The following is a 14,932-nucleotide window of genomic DNA, read 5'->3' on the forward strand; positions in this document are numbered from 1 at the left end:
AGGGGTGTTACCAAGCCTATTACTTGGGGTTTTATATAAGACAAGTATATATTGCTAGAAAAATAGAGAAAGTGAGTAATTAATAAATTCTTAAATTCCCTATTTGAAATAAAGAAAAAACTCTACTTTTAGCTTTTTTAATAACCACTAAATTCTTTATTTGAACTAGTTCCTTATTTGAAATAAGGAAAAATCTCTAATTTTTTTCTTTTAGTAATTTCTAAATTCCTTATTTGATATTAAAAAATAAAAAATAAAAAATGGAAATTTTACTTACAATTCCATTCCAAATACCAACCTGCATCTACTGCACTATTTTGTCAGCAAATACATGCACGATTTTGTGAGTAAATGTTAGTAAGAATAAAGTTGCTCATAATAAACTAACCGTTGACCCCTCCACATCATCTGATCTAATTAGATCATCAATCAGTATAAATAGAGCAGTTCTGATATTAGGATTGATCCCGCCACAACTGCACTGTTAAACTTACTTCCATGCACGATTTTGTCTGATTTTCAGAAGAACAACTGTTGAAATTTACAAGTGCAGTTCAGAATATCCTCTTTTGGAAGCTAGAGTTCATGAAAAATACAGGTACTACTCATTGTACTCACTTTTTTAAACAGAGAACAATTTTACAATGACTGGTATTTTACAGACGTGATGTCTTAATTTGGTTGATAAATGCTCTATTTTTCGTATATATATATCATCAATTTGTGTAGTACATTTGATCATTTCATTGAAAATACATTTCACATTGCTTGGTTAGTTACAAATTTGTTTACCTACAATAAGTTTTTTTAGGATTGGACTGAAGTGGTCTGAATTTTTTTTTTTTTGTCAGTTACCAATCCATGACCTAGAGGTGCAGCCCCACCATTGTCACGCTTTCAAGTCAATACCTTTGCTGCTAGCTATGTCGTGTGGTCTAGCCTAGCAGCAAGTCTGGCCTCTTGATCTTCAGTCAACAAATACTGTTAATGCAGTAGTATAAGTCGTACAAGGACTTGACTCAATCTAAGTGTACTGATTTGAACTTTGGTCTAGGACATATTTCATTAATATAATATGACTATAGGTTACCAACCTTATAAACAGTCCTCAGGAATAGTTTCAATCACAATTCTGTCATCATCATGTTGCCACTGAAATACTAAGACGTGCTAGGTCTCTTTACTTGAACAACACCTAAAACACATCCTTTAGGACTGTGTATTGATTCTCTTTCTTATTGTGGATTAGGGGTTCATTTAGGCTCCCTTTGATTGCGTCTTAGCTGTGAATAGAAAATTGTAACTAGGGCTCTTTTGGAGCTTCCTTTGACAGCATATGGAAGCCTACTTGTTGTGATGAAGAACCTTCTTTTGGGACAGCGAAGGAGCCTCTCTTCACTGTGATTTAATCCCTGTGAGTGCACCTTTTCCATGCCCCAAAATTGTCCCTCAGCATTGACTTCATGTGGATTTGTTGGAGGTTTGTTGTCTACATTTCCTTTTAAAAATCTAGTGCATGCATGATTGTCCACATGTTCATGGAGAAGATAGATATGGGAAAACTCGCTTTAAACTTTACAAAATACATTAAGGAAATTTCTGTTCGAACTATCTGTCTATCTAGTTATATGTGTTTGTCTTTATGAGAAGCAAGAAAACCTTTTGGCCAGGAGGTAGAGGGGAGACAGGAGAATGTCTATGATAACTTACAGTCTAGAAAATAGATAGCACATGTTGTTAATGATGTCAAGAAGAGTCTACCTCTTCTGCATTCAGTAGTCTCAATAAAGGAACCATGTCATCTTTCAAAGGCCTCCAAGGAAAAAATGAGAATGGCAAGGAAGTAATTCCACTACCTGGGTTTGGTATTTTGTTTCTTCCACCTTGCAGAAATTAAATGCTCAGCATCGTTGTTTCATGGACTGTCAATATGGAGCAGATCAAAGAGGAAGAGGAATTCTTTAACTATTCATGCAACTACTACATGGGCACCTACAATTAGCTATGATAGGAATCCATAGAATGTGCCCTTACAAGCTTGGGTGAAGATGGCTCAACTTAGTTGTCAGAAGAGCAATTATTTTCTCGGCCAACGAGGTAAATTGGATTCACCTTTATGATAGCATGAATACTAGTATTATTTCAGTGATTTCTGAGGCATTTCCATTCACATCTTATGATAAATAAACATCTTTCAGCTATTTGAATCACGGTACAATCACTACCTTGACTGCTTTAAAGGAAATTCACTACTCAAATGAATTTGGTTAGCCCTCCCTAAATACGATTGTGGGAAGATTTGCTTTTGCATGAAATAATGTTAATTAATAATTCTTACATCTAGCCTTAATCATCACAGAACATGCCAAATTGCTATTGGCATAGCATATCCAATCAAGGAAAGTCCAAGCCATCAATTCTCCAAACTAGTACTGAATTGCACACAGCAGTAGTGCCATGCTGAAAACTAAATTATAACTGAAAACTGCCACAAACATATGATGAGCCCCAAAAATGTACAATTATTTGGGCTCATTCAACCTCCTAATTTGACTTAATCCACCATTATCATTAGTTTATTGCATGTTTTTGATTATATTTATGTTAATAGAGTGAATTTGGTTAGTCATTATGCCAACAAGTCTAATGGGTGCTTTGTGTAGCCTTTTTGGTCAACTTGGAGACAAAATTGAAGGTCTTAATGAGCACTTGGCAGCCAAATTCGTGGGAGAACAAGCTAGAGGATTTGTAGGAAGGTGTCCCCTTCATTTATGGGCCCTTACCTCGAATTCTCCACCATCCGCTCGGAGTTCAAGGGCCACCGAATCCATCAACACAAGGGCAACCAAGAAAGTCAAGTAGGACTGCTGTTAACTCCAAGTTTTGGGAAACCGAGTCCCTAAATTCTAGGAGGAATGTTGGGTCCTCAAATTGTATAAATAAGAGGGCTTAAGACCTCATTTCAGTTAGTCAATTTGGTTAGCTAGTGGTTAGTCAATTTAGTTATCCAGTTTGTCAATTTGGGTTTTTGCTCTTTGTAAGCCAGTTTTGGCATGATGTTAGACTCATGATTATTTAATAAAGGCGGGTAGCTATGGATTCAATTCTGAGTTTTTAAGGGAGCTATAGCTCTCAGGTTAGGGCCCAACCTGAGAGCAATAGACCTCCTCTTCCTTGTATTGTTATTTAACTTTCCTTTCAGCCCTTTATTCCTCTGTTTTGACATGCATTTAGAATTTACAGTCTGCTGATTTGATTTCTTTTATGTGATTGAGTAGGATTAGCTTACAGTTCAAGTGCTTTTAGTTGCTTAGATTAGAGTAGGAGGATTGTAATCCATTAGAGCTCCAAAAAAGGTTGATAGTGCACTCGCTGCCATCTCTGTTTAGAGATTGGGGGTGTGGGCTGTACCAACAACCAAAAACGCAGTCTTATGCTTTCATGCAAGCTGCAACACAGTCGTTTTAATTATAGAACCATCCATGCACTCTGATCTTGAGCCATACTTCTTCATTACAACTCCATGCACGACTTCTCTTCACGATTTACATTGCTGTTCATTGGTTTAATAGCACAGGTAGCACAGGTTAATGGATTCTCGTTTTTGGTGCAAGACATAAGCAACTTGTTTTATTTACACTGCTCAGTATCATTCCACTTCCTTCTTCTTCTTCTTAACCATGCCTCAAGCCACCTACTCGACCTCTATTCAGCTCATTTACCTTCCAACTCTTCCATTGCCCACGTAGCTCCATTTTCTTGACCTTTCGTTGCTCCCATCCTTCTATTCACCAACCAACTGTACTCACTCTTTCCTCACCTCAGATCTCTGTCCCTGAGCCACCACAAACTCCTCCTTCACCTTACCCATCCACTCATACCACTCCTCCACTCCTCCATCACCCAAAACTTCAACTACAACACATCCTGTAGAAGTTAGCAGACTTCCTGTAGAATTCCTGAGTTTCCTGTAGGATCCCCTGCAGACATCCTATAGAAGCCTGCAAACTCTGTTGCCGAGCATCTGAATGTTGTGGACTTCTGTGGACTGATGCTAGGGATCCCCTGGGACCTCTCCTAGCCCTCCTGACCTTTCCCAAGCTTTCTCTCCCTTCGCACCACCTATGCACAGCCAAACCCTAATAAGAAACAAAACCATAATCACTCCAACCACTTAAGCAAAACTACAAAAACAATGTTCTTTTCAATGGAAGTAGTTTAAGTTCATGCATTTCATATCACTAGCAGTAATGGCATCATTCTTAGACACTTGCACTCCCACCATTGCATCATAGAGATTAAGCTAGTCAGATTAGGGTTTACTAGGGTTTCCATGTTTTGGTTGGCTTTCAGTTCATTTTTGCAAAGTAGATTAATTTCCTTTGAGATAGCCTTCATCCATCATTTAGAAAGCTTCTTCTGAGAGCATATAGAAGTTGGCTTGAGCCCTAGCGGACTTGTGCCAGCTGACCAAGTGATAGCTGCGACAAGAGCTAGTACTTGTGCATACAACACCGTCGCTTCCACGTTTGTACGAACTATCGGGTTGATAAAATTAGAGATAGGAAGCCCCAGGAGTTGTAGCATTATTGCTACAATACTGGAGCCCACCATCTTTTTGGCGCCGTTGCCGGGGAAGCGTCAGAGTATTAGTAATTGTTGCTTTTCTTCTATTTTCTTACTCTTGCCTTCTGCTAAGTAGTTTATTTCATTTCCATTCTGCAAAAGTAGCATAGACATTTCCTGCTTTCATAGATTAGCATTTCCTGCTTTCATAGATTAGCATTTCCTGCTTTCATAGATTAGCATTTCCCGCTTTCATAGATTAGCTTTTCAATTCCGCAATTTCATTCCTGCAAGCGTAGATTAGCATTTCAATTATGCAAGCGTAGACTAGCATTTCATTCCTGCAATTTCATTTGAGCAAAATAGATTAGTCCTTTCCTGCTTTCATTTCAATTCCGCATTTTCATTTTAGCAAGATAGTTAGTTGCAGTTCAATCTATTTCAGTTTTGCATGTAGAAGTAGAAAAAAGCAAAAATCAACCAAAAAGATTTCATTTCATGCCTTGTAGGAGTAGAGATAAGTTAGAAAAATGATTGCACAACGCCCCCACTGCTTCACACAGCCAACGTTCTCTCTTCTTCGATGGCTGTGATTAAAGAACCCCTGGGTGGACATCAAGACATATCTCAAGAACCTCTAGGGGAGAAGAAGAAGAAAACATTCCTCTAGAGCAAATGGCTACAAGCAGAAATGTTGGGAGCAACATCTTGTCCAAAGATGAATTTGCAAATCAGATCGAAGATTTCAAGAGTGATATGAGGCAGTTTCTTGCCATGCAACTGGATACCTTGCGGATCCAAAAGAAGCAAGAAGAAGCCAAGAGGGCTTTGGCCATTTTTTGTCCTAGGTGCACTAGAAAGCATCCTAGGAACGAATGTCCAATGCACTCCCTAGAAGTGTGTTTCATCTGTGAAGAATACCATCCTACAGATCCGTGCCCTTCCTTACCCATATTCAAAGCTGCATATCAGAGAGCCAAAGGAGCCACTGAATCACTCTATTACATGAACCAAAGTTGGCCACATGAACCTAGATCTTATCAGCAGGAAGTGCAAGGGACATCCGAGACCTATTATGACCCCTATCAAGCCACTTTCATGCCTTCTTGGGGTCCCCCTGCTCATCCTTCCTGGTCTACACCTCCTCCTTGGTCATATTCTCCTTGTTCCTTCACAGATCCATATTATGCCCAACCAGTTGCTCATTCATTTCACTCTTATGCTCAGCCACAGCCTCAGTGGAATGCACCTTATCAGGAGTGGAGGCCCCAGTACAACTCTCATCCCGCTCATTGTCCTCCACCACCTGCTCATCCACAACCATCGCCTCCTCCTCCACCAAGGCAACCCCAAATGCCTACCCAACCACAATGCCATCCATCTCCATCTCAATTTCACACCTCCACTCAACTACCCGTACCATCTCCAAAGCCATACAATGGAGTAGCTCAACCCAATTGCAAAGCTGAGGCACAACATGTGCAAATGACTCCTTTTGAGCTCAATGATGTTCACCAAAGCTCAAGAAGAGTGTTGCAAAACAAAGATTATATTGACAACATTGAAGGACCAAAGGAAAAAGAATATTCCAAAGAGGAGATCAAAGAACCATGGGCTGCACTTGATGAAGAGAAGAGATCTAAATCAGAGATCGAGAGAGTTCCCTCATGGTTATCATCAAATCCTCCATGTACTTAAGAGAAAGATCAACAAAAAGAGGAAGATCAAAAGGTCATGATAGAAGGTGACATGAAGAATGATCCAGATCAGCAAAAGAACCAAGGATATCAAAGCTATATTGAGATATGGTTTCAGAAGGTCACTAAGTTGCAGCAGTACTTTCTTCCTCAGCTTTGTTTGATCCCTTCAACGCCAGATCATTTGGTCTCTGAGATCTGGATACTTGTCCAAGCATGCATTTCGAGCCTTCACATCATTTTTTCTCTAATCTCGATGTGCACATGGCTCCATTGGAAGTATTCTTATACTTGAAAATGATTTTGTTTTCCAAGTAGGGTAGGGAAGAAAAAAAAAAAAAAAAGAGAAAAAAATGAAAAAAGAGGAAAATAGAAATCTAAGGTGAAAACCTCCTCGGAGGCGCCTTAGATTGGCTCATTGATTGAAAACCTCCATGAGGCGGTCAATGGGTTGGAAAAAAAAGAGAAAAGATAATAAGATCTTTGGGTGAAAACCTCCCTTGGAGGCGCCCAAGGCAGGCAATTAGGGTGAAAACCTCCAGGAGGCGCCCTAGTTGTTTTTCAAAAAAAAAAAAAAAAAGAGAACAAGAAAAAGAAAAATAAAGCTAATCTCCATTGAATAATTTCATGTTGCAGCAATGACATTGCAGGTTGCAAGAAGGACGTTTCATGACAGGAGGAGCACTCAAATCAAGGCTAAAGGAATCTTTCTTGTGCCTTCTACAAGAAGCTCTGTATTTCTACAAGAAACATCCCGTAGAACCTTTGGACGAGCCAAATCCAATTTCAAAAGTGAATCTAATGGTGGGAATCTATTGATTAGGCCTACAAGGACTTGTGTGTCCATCCCTTGCCTTCATCCATCATTTTTTCCACCTCCTTGTGCTTCTCATTGTGCTTCTACAGGAACTTCCTGTAGAAATTGTGGGAAACTAGACATGGATTTCAAAAAGTGATTTGGCAAGCATTGTAGCTTCCTCAAGGGTTCAGAAGCCCTCATGTGATCTTCCAACTCCTCCTCCATCATCTCCATACTTGCATCACAGCCCAAGCTCAGTTTTCCCTTCCATGCAAACACATGCAAAGTGCCTTGAAGCAAAAACACATAGGACAGAATTTGTTTTTGCCATAACTTGAAAACCATGCATCCATTTGACAAACCGTTTTATGGGGAATTGTACAAGGGTGATGGAAACATGCTTGAGCAGTTTCAGCCAATTCCGGTGCACGGTTTCAAAGAAATCAGCATCCATCACCATCAGCCTTTTTTGCATTTTCTCCATATCCGTGCATCCGTTTCAAAACTTTTTTCATGGGGATATGCATGTGAGTGATGGTAACCTACCCAAGCAGTTTCAGCTGATTCCGATGCACGGTTTCCGAGAAATCGAGCTCTGAAATCTTCAGACATTTTCCATTTTTCTCGAAATCCGTACATCCATTGGTCACGATTTTGCTATGGGAGATGAATAATGATGATAGGAACATGCTCACCAAGTTTCAGATCAATCCGGTTTACCGTTTGAGAGCAATGGCGAAAACAAGTTCTGGTTTTGTGACCATGCAGCAGCAGCAGCTTGAAGGTGCAGATCTGAACGTGGAAACAATGGCATGCAGCTCAGATCCGGCCAGAGGACACCTGCACAAGGAAAAAACAATCAACTATTAGCAGCCAAGCCACATGCAATCAGAAAAACCAATGCATGCAGCAATGACAGGCCACAACAGCTCACGACAGCCATTCAACTTCGAGGTATGTGACAAACTCATTCTTCTATTGCATAAATTTAATTTGAAAACTGCATGAATTGATGGAATGGTGGAATTGAGCCACGAATATAGCAAGGTTAAGTCGATTGCCTTCTCTAGCACTCAGCTAGAAGTCATGCAGTACATGTGGACAACTGACTTACGTGAAACTTAAAGCAACCAGGAGTGTTGGCCGGTTAAACTTCAGTTCCATTCACGGCAGTGATTACAGGGGGAAAACACATAGTTCATGAACAACACTTCCAGTTGCATGTGGCCACGTACACTTGGCCACTTCACTCTCTCACGCAAATCACGCAGCAATTAAAGACGGCTTAGCTAAAACTTATGAACTGTTGTTCATCTGCACTTGCCACATCTCAACTGAAGTGTGCACAACCGGTTAACCTATCGTCCTCCACTAAGTTTTTCTACCTGTTTTCAAAATTATCCCGTGTATCAGATCGTTCAGAGGCGCAGAGACATCCTACAGGCGTTTCTACATGAAGTCTTCTACAGGAAACGCAGAAAACAACCATGCAAAAAGAAAAACCTGGGATTTTCGGTGAATTCCAAGATCCAAACGAGGTAGGATTGGGGAAACTTCTTTGTGCATGATTTTTTGGTGCAAAATGGTGAATTGAACACGACATTAAATTGAAAAATGAGAGTAAAAAGTCTGCCTGTGCATTGAGAACAGTGGAAGTCTGCCTGCATGATTCAATGAGTTTACCCATTCTTTTCTTCTGCTTCCGAAATCTCCTCATCAGTTTTAAAAAGAAAAAGAAGAAAATAAAACATTCCCTTGCAAAGAAGACATGCAGCAGTAGAGACTGACCTGTGTGTGTGGAAAAACCTGAATTTACATATCTATCAATGTGTTGGAAAAAATCAATGTCCTTATGCTCTATTCTGAAAAAAATTTCTTTCATAAATAGACAGACCAATTCTAGGTGACAGCAGCTTTAACACAAGGGAATTACTGTCATTTGATGTTGTAAGGAGCATGAAGAATTCCTTATTTGGTCCCAGAAAAAGAAGAAAATTCAGCTATCCTCTGTCGCAGTGAAAGAACAATTTTCCTTTTTTTTGGTTAAAACACAAACTCAACACCATGCCAACTGAAGAAATTGAGAAGAACATTGATGAGGGAGCACAAGGCATTCAAGCAGAGGGTAAAATAGAGGAAGAACAGAAGGAAAAAGAGGAATTTGACATGACCGCTGAGCATGAGACAAAAAAGGAGACAACAACAAAAACAGAGAGGGCGAAAAAGGAAAAAAGGGTTGGAAAAAAGGCCAAGAAAGCCCAAATGGGAGTTGGCACAACCAAGGCAACCACACCACAATTAAAGGCAAGACACCCCCAGCCAAGCAGACTGAAACAATGAAGACAATTTCTACAAGAAGCCACAAAGCAGTTTCTACAGGAAGACAGAAAACAATCAGCACAGGACTTTCTACAGGAAGTCTAGAAACAGAGGAACAAAAAGGGAAAATCGCCTGAGATTTTGGCCAAGGAGGCAGCAGCCATGCTTTCCACCATTAGCACACCTCCAAGACCAAAAAGGAAGGGAAAGAGGCAAACCTTCATGTACTTTAAAGTGAAAAAGGAGCACACAGATAAAAGTGGGCAAACCCAAACCACTGTCAAAGGAGCAAATTGTCATTAAGGACACAAAAGCTAAACAAAAGGAGGAGCCTCCTTCAAAGATATCCATCAGCTATGAACGGGGAAGCCCGAAGACATCCACTTAGAGAGAAAGAATGAAAATGTTGGACACAAAGGCCTCTCTACAGGATGCTGAGACAGTTCTACAGGAAGCTGAGAATTCTCTAGGAAAAGGAGAACAGGCAGTGGGAAGAAGCAGAGAGAAAGGCATGGTTTCATGACCGAGAAGAGGACATCACTTAAGAAGCTTGGCATGACAGGGAGGCCACCAGGGCCATCAAAGATGAGGAGATAGATCAGTTGCTCAGAGGATGAGCAACACTTTCAGTAGGGGGGTGATGATGAGCCCCAAAAATGTACAATTATTTGGGCTCATTCAACCTCCTAATTTGACTTAATCCACCATTCTCATTAGTTTATTGCATGTTTTTTATTATATTTATGTTAATAGAGTGAATTTGGTTAGTCATTATGCCAACAAGTCTAATGGGTGCTTTGTGTAGCCTTTTTGGTCAACTTGGAGACAAAATTGAAGGTCTTAATGAGCACTTGGCAGCCAAATTCGTGGGAGAACAAGCTAGAGGATTTGTAGGAAGGTGTCCCCTTAATTTATGGGCCCTTACCTCAAATTCTCCACCATCAGCTCGGAGTTCAAGGGCCACCGAATCCATCAACACAAGGGCAGCCAAGCAAGTCAAGTAGGACTGCTGTTAACTCCAAGTTTTGGGCAGCCGAGTCCCTACATTCTAGGAGGACTGTTGGGTCCTCAAATTGTATAAATAAGAGGGCTTAAGACCTCATTTTAGTTAGTCAATTTGGTTAGCTAGTGGTTAGTCACTTTAGTTAGCCAGTTAGTCAATTTGGGTTTTTGCTCTTTGTAAGCTAGTTTTGCCATGATGTTAGACTCATGATTATTTAATAAAGGCAGGCAGCTTTGGATTCAATTCTGAGTTTTTAAGGGAGCTATAGCTCTCAGGTTAGGGCCCAACCTGAGAGCAATAGACCTCCTCTTCCTTGTATTGTTATTTAACTTTCCTTTCAGCACTTTATTCCTCTGTTTTGACATGCATTTAGAATTTACAGTCTGCTGATTTGATTTCTTTTATGTGATTGAGTAGGATTAGTTTACAGTTCAAGTTCTTTTAGTTGCTTAGGTTAGAGTAGGAGGATTGTAATCCATTAGAGCTCCAAAAAAGGTTGATAGTGCACTCGCTGCCATCTCTGTTTAGAGATTGGGGGTGTGGGCTGAACCAACCACCAAAAACGCAGTCTTATGCTTTCATGCAAGCTGCAACACAGTCGTTTTAATTATAGAACCATCCATGCACTCTGATCTTGAGCCATACTTCTTCATTACAACTCCATGCATGACTTTTCTTCACGATTTACATTGTTGTTCATTGGTTTAATAGCATAGGTAGCACAGGTTAATGGATTCTCGTTTTTGGTGCAAGACATAAGCAATTTGTTTTATTTACACTGCTCAGTATCATTCCACTTCCTTCTTCTTCTTCTTAACCACGCCTCAAGCCACCTACTCGACCTCTGTTCATCTCATTTACCTTCCAACTCTTCCATTGCCCACGTAGCTCCATTTTCTTGACCTTTCGTTGCTCCCATCCTTCTATTCACCAACCAACTGTACTCACTGTTTCCTCACCTCAGATCTTTGTCCCTGAGCCACCACAAACTCCTCCTTCACCTTACCCATCCACTCATACCACTCCTCCAGTCCTCCATCACCCAAAACTTCAACTACAACACATCCTGTAGAAGTTAGCAGACTTCCTGTAGAATTCCTGAGTTCCCTGTAGGATCCCCTACAGACATCCTATAGAAGCCTGCAAACTCTGTTGCCGAGCACCTGAATGTTGTGGACTTCTGTGGACTGATGCTAGGGATCCCCTGGGACCTCTCCTAGCCCTCCTGACCTTTCCCAAGCTTTCTCTCCCTTCGCACCACCTATGCACAGCCAAACCCTAATAAGAAACAAAACCATAATCATTCCAACCACTTAAGCAAAAATACAAAAACAATGTTCTTTTCAATGGAAGTAGTTTAAGTTCATGCATTTCATATCACTAGCAGCAATGGCATCATTCTTAGACACTTGCACTCCCACCATTGCATCATAGATATTAAGCTAGTTAGATTAGGGTTTACTAGGGTTTCCATGTTTTGGTTGGCTTTCAGTTCATTTTTGCAAAGTAGATTAATTTTCTTTGAGATAGCCTTCGTCCATCATTTAGAAAGCTTCTTCTGAGAGCATATAGAAGTTGGCTTGAGCCCTAGCGGACTTGTGCAAGCTGACCAAGTGATAGCTGCGACAAGAGCTAGTACTTGTGCATACAGCACCGTCGCTTCCAAGTTTGTACGAACTACCGGGTTGATAAAATTAGAGATAGGGCTTTACCAAGTTTCAAACTGTCATTCTGGGAATATAAATGATAAATTATAATTAAGCAAATGCTGGCACACATCCGACCATACTACATCAGTCCCTTTTTTTGTTCCTCCATAAATAATGCTGATATACTAGAGATAAAAATGAATATCAATAGGGTATTTATTACTTCCAAAGGCGGTGAAAAAACTTTTTAATGGTTTATTGATTCCAAATAAAAATGGATACAATAAATCTGTAGATGGATATTCAACTCTTTTCAAAGCAAAATAGCCTTCGAGCATGACCTGTACAAATATTAAATAGCCATCAATTCTCCAAACTAGTACTGAATTGCACAAGGATTATAACAATATAAACACTGTTCAAGGAACACTGAGCATCATTGTTCATAAAATGCCATTTCTCACCTCAGCACAAGCACAAAACCGAATCATCTCTATGGTGTACGCTTGTGCTGAAGAAGCCACAACGCACATAAAGATGCACCCTAAATAGATGTGCTAATACCTTTCCGTTCATCCAATGAAGGTAGGTTGGCCCTCAGAGTTGTTTTGAGATTGCATGAAGAGAAGGCTAGTACTTTGCCACTGAATTTAGGATCATTCAGCCTATTTGGAAAGGAGAAAAATTAAAGAGGTATAGGAATGAGTTTGGCTATTGTGTTTTTTTGTTTAGAACGATCAGGTGATATGTGTTCTCCAAAACATAAGTAGAAGAAGGCCTGGCATTTAAACTTGTATTCTTGTAACTCTATTTTTTCTTCATATGATTAGATAATAAGCAACTATACAAAGTCAAACAACCTCTGCATTCCAATAAGAAGACTCTATATCCCCCTCTCCAAGTCTTGCAAGGAAAGGACATACATTGAGAAGAGTTTATATACTCTCAAAACCTTCCAAGATCACATAATCACAATTGAGACTCAACAACTTTACAGTTACGAGTCAGACTAACCCATATTCCTGTACTCTGTTTTCCTACATGACAAAGTGATAAACAGAGGAAATGAAGATTTTTTGAATATTTCCACCATTGATACAACCCATATGTAGTTCTAGGAAGGTAGAAACCATGTTTCTACCCCAAAAGATCAACCATATGAAAAGGATGATCGAGTACATGGACGCAAGGCTTGACCCTACCCTCCTCCTTCAGGGCTCCTGATATTTCTCAACAAAATATGGCAGTGAAAGTTTGCTACCTGTGAAAAATGAATGAAACCAATATCTAGTGGTAACAACAACCTCCAAACACGTTAGAAGGCAATGAATTGACAGGGCTAACCTGGTCATGACAAGGGTCTCTAAGATGCGTTTGGTGTGGTGAGACCCGCACAACACGTGGAGATATTTCCTTAACAGAGGCTGATCATGATGCTAGCTTGGTTCAAGGTTCATATACTTTGTTTGTTCTGCTGCTACGTATGCATATATATGCTCTTAGGTATACTACTAGGGAAAATTATCCATGCTTACAAGTAGTGGAAACACTGAAATGTAAGTCCCATCATAAGTCGTCAAAATGGCCATAGATTTTGTTCAATAGCACAATGCCTGACCTGCAAAACATAAACCCCGTTTGTTAATAACATCTGGAGCTCCTTCTATTAGGGGATCTCCCTTCTACTAATTATTTCCAAAGCTCATATTTCATCTCAAATTCTAGGTTATTTATATGTTGTGTCATCCTTTCTTGTCTTCCTCATTGCAGTCTTTTATTATCAGGTGGAAATGTGCTTCTGAATTGGGTCTACATGGTCTTCTAGCATATGAATGGGACAATTTTGTTAAGAATCTTATTCTCAATGGTCTAATCTTATCATAGGAGGATGGTTCAATTGCTTGTGCTTGGAACACCTCATTTGGGAAAATAACTTCTTGCCATGCCTATAATTCTATATCAACATGTTCTTCCCCTCCCATGGTAAATTGGTGGTATAATAAGTTCCGGGACTGTCTTATTGCTCTAAAAATGAAATTATTCATATGGTTGGATTTAGAGAATTAGATATAAACATGGGACCCTCTATTTTGCAAAGGATTATCTAGGCCAAATATATGTATCCTCTATTCAAAGGACTTTGAATATGTCAATCACTTATTTTTTCTGTGTGATTTTTACATGGAACTTTGGACTGCAACCCTCAATATTTTGGACCTTGTTCCAATGTATCATATTGAACATTTCCTTTTCTTATGTGAGAAAAACATGGGTAATTATAAATCCTTTCCTATCTTCATCGCTTCGGGTGTCTAGAAGGTTCAGAATAAACATATCTTTGAAAGCAGAGATCTCTGACATCCTGCCTCATATTATGGGTTTCTTCTCTGTATGTCAAGCCTTTGAATCCTCCTCGTAGTCACTCCTTATGCTTCCCTCATAGTCCTCTATCTATAAATGTAGGTTTCTTTGATGATGCATATCATTTAGGTGTATGTGGAGGGGGTGCCATCAGTTTCCTCCCTAGAAATGGGTATTATCATATTTGGTTGAATATTGGTTCAGAGTCTAATACCAAGGCAGAGGTTTCTGTAGTTTGGGCCTTTTATATATTGAAACATCATTGAACATTATCTCCTGTCAGATTTATGGAGATTCCAAGTTTGTGATGGACTGGACAATGTTGAAGAGGAATTTTAAGGTTCTTTCCCTCAAGCACTAGATGTAACATATTTAAATTCTTAAGGGTCTCTTTCATAATCTATTATTGTAGCATATTTTGAGGGAATGTAACCAACATGCAGACTATATGTCCAAAAAATATCTATGGGTGGAGGAAGGCCACTTTTTATTTGAAGAACCATGAGGCTTACAATTATTGAGAAGGGGATATGTTCAT

This window comes from Pinus tabuliformis, chromosome 7, assembly GCF_031772625.1.
Source record: "Pinus tabuliformis cultivar Carrire ecotype Pingquan chromosome 7, CPIR1, whole genome shotgun sequence".
NCBI classification, from domain to species: domain Eukaryota; kingdom Viridiplantae; phylum Streptophyta; class Pinopsida; order Pinales; family Pinaceae; genus Pinus; species Pinus tabuliformis.